The sequence below is a fragment of the Montipora capricornis genome, chromosome 11 (genome assembly GCF_036669925.1).
Source record: "Montipora capricornis isolate CH-2021 chromosome 11, ASM3666992v2, whole genome shotgun sequence".
Lineage (NCBI taxonomy): Eukaryota > Metazoa > Cnidaria > Anthozoa > Scleractinia > Acroporidae > Montipora > Montipora capricornis.
This window is the reverse complement of record NC_090893.1, coordinates 22,044,618-22,047,554: the sequence shown is the minus strand read 5'-3', so window position 1 is coordinate 22,047,554 and position 2,937 is coordinate 22,044,618. Positions and strand designations below refer to the sequence as shown.

General features: G+C 40.4%; 1 pseudogene; it reads right to left on the bottom strand.

The window, feature by feature from the left end:
- Positions 1-775: 775 nt before the first annotated feature.
- The window catches only part of LOC138024183 (contactin-associated protein-like 2), a 2,972-nt pseudogene continuing 810 nt past the window's right edge, over positions 776-2,937 (bottom strand).

Sequence of the window (2,937 nt, the reverse complement as noted above, 5' to 3'; positions counted from 1 at the left end):
AATACTGCAAAAGGAAAGAGAAGCATGGATGGACATAAATGTACAAAATTGAAACGGATTACATTTGGGTAATCTTGGAAAAAGTCGGCCCGACGTTTTTCAAATTATCACAAATCGCCTGGATGAAGGTCGTTTCTTTCTCAGAACCATTCTGTTCGTGACTTAACGATCATTTTATCGGTAAAGGAATTCCATATTACCATTTTCGAGTTTTAAACTCGTGATTAACTTAGGATTTTTCCGAAACACCCAAAAATAACGTGACATGGCCCCTTTAACTAAAATAGTCCGCGAAAAAACCTAATTGCAAATTGCTCTCACGAACGTTTTCCTGCATGTCAGGCATGTCTAGAGTTGCACTGAGCAAACGTTTATGCCACACACTAAGGAAGGACTGAAGATGTTGGTTCCGCTTCATAATTTCTCTTCTTTTCAGTCTCATCTGCATGATTACAGGTCAATTTTTTTTGGTTTACGTTTGCACCAAATGGTTTTGCAAACCCGGGAGTTACGGTGTAGCCCTTTTTTTTCGCGAGGTTTAATTTTTGCGGATTTTGCGGATAGTACTTGATCCGCTAAAATAAGTTCCAGCAGAAAAAAACACCAGCAAATTAAACACCGTAAAAATTTACTGCTGTTAATATAACTAAAAATGGCTTTTAATCCACATAGTGAGGTCAAAAAGATCTTTTATTTTAATATTTGCACTGAGAAAAAGCAATTGGAGCTTGCTACAAACAAAGAGCAACGATAAAAGGTTAAGTCAATACTTTCCCAGTCTCTGGGGCATAAGAAACGAACTCAAAGCAGTCAATCAAAAGATCACGTTAACTATTTTTTGAAGTCTCCAGGATGCCACATTTCCCTCACCCGTTCTCGATGATTCAGAGGTTTTTTACCAAAGAGTGATAGAAGTTGAATATAGTTTTGCTGCTTGAAAAGAAAACAGCAAAAATTAGTTCCCGGCGGAAATTTCTCAGTGTCAATTCGCGCCGCAAAAATTGGTTCCCGCAAACTTCATTCTAGCGATGGATTCATGACATCGAGCCGGTATGGCGAGTGCAATTTGTAGTCTTTGAAAAAATTTACAAGTGGGCCACAAGTTTATTAGTTACCTCAACTATTCTGTACCACCCTCTTTAAATAAAGTGTAAAGTAAGTGCTCATTTATTCCAAATTGCACGAGACAAATCATGTGATTACTTATTAATAATATACATGAAAAAATTTGAGATGGTTAAGCAGAAGAAACGCACGCGTATCACGGAATCAAGGAAAAATTGCGCCATAATTGCGCCATCCAGGGCGCGCGCTTGATTTGAAAACAAATGATTTGATTGGCTATCTGTGAACTTCTTTGTTCATTGACAAATCAGAATGCTTGCTTTATTACCTTTTTTTGCATTCAGTTACCTCTTTTCTGCACTGTGTTACCGAAAAACTGCACTGCTCTCAGCCAATCAGAATCGAGTAATTTTTTCATGTATAGTGTTACGTGTGAAACACTACTTATTTTGTGACCTTTAATCTGTATAGTAAGTGAATGGCCAACGAACGGTACTAGCAAGTCTCTGATGTGAACCTTCTAGCTATTTTTTCGGTTTTGTTCGCCACACCACGCGAAACAGATAGCTCAACATTTACTAGGCATTTCTGTTGAAGATCACTTAGATAAAAGTCAAACCACTTTAGGGCCCTTTGATCAATGAAATAGCTATCTATTGTAGCTTTCGTAAGAGAATCTTATGTTAAACTGTTATCTATATGTGCTATGAAGTGATCTAAAGCCGGATTAACATTTGGCTACATTAAGGTCGTTATCTTTAAGATGTTGATACATTGACAGGTCAAGCATGCGTTTACTTGGTAAATATTCCATAGCACCTCAGTTTTCCCAGGGTGTGATACCCAAGCTCGTTAGGGGGGCTGATATCTCCAAACCTCAGCTGCATGACGGGAAGATGAGATTTGTTTGTCAACAAGCCGCTGTCCTCGCGCCACGTATTGTCATTCCTGTCACAGTTGCATCCATATCCGGAACGTGCACAATTGCCAGTTACTCCACATGCGCACTTGTATAAAGGAATGGAGTACGCTCCTCCCCAGTAAGTCATATTGTCTCCATCACGTGACACCCACCAGCCATACATGTTACCATTGTATAAGAGCCTTGCGCCATGACACTCGTACTTGATAAACTGCTCACAGTGGGCAGAGATGGCAGTTAGTTTTCCCAGCTGAAGGAGATTTGTCCCCGTGTAGTGAATGTCACGCTTGTAACAGCCTTTAGGCTCACATCCTTGCACCAGCGTTCTGTCTTCACTTTCGTGACTGACGATTGTCACGCCAATGTTATTCTTGTCAGTCATGTCACAGTCAACAGTGAAAGTTGCCACGCCTCCTTCTCCATCAGGATCGATGACGTAAGAACCACTTGGAGCACTGGGATTCAACAACTTAATCTCGCTACAGCTTTTATTTTCTAGAACAAAACATTGAAATGTCCAAGTTAGGTTCTGTTTTCATCGGCTGGCTCAGAAGTCCCGTTACCTGTGTCGACTTGTGCAAGATGATTTTTTGTTCATGCATTTTTAACCGTTTTGCGCCTTTTTCCACTTTAAGTTTCTGCAACCTGCCCCTACTTCCTTGTATACCCCTCTACTCTGCTAAGTTCCGTTTCTTTTAAGACTTCTCTCTAACAAGCGCCATTCTCACCTCTTATAAGATTATGAAAAGGGAAAACAAATAGTTTGAGGTTACTACAGCGTTTGAGCTGTAACCCCAAAGCTTTCCGCCCCCCCCCCCCCCACTTCCCGTCGAAAGTGTTTTCTTTATTGATAGGCTCTCTTACATTTATATTAACTTTTCAAGCTTTTCTTATCTTAACACCCCCACCCCCCATCCAACACACACACCCAAGAACGGTCTTGAAACTGA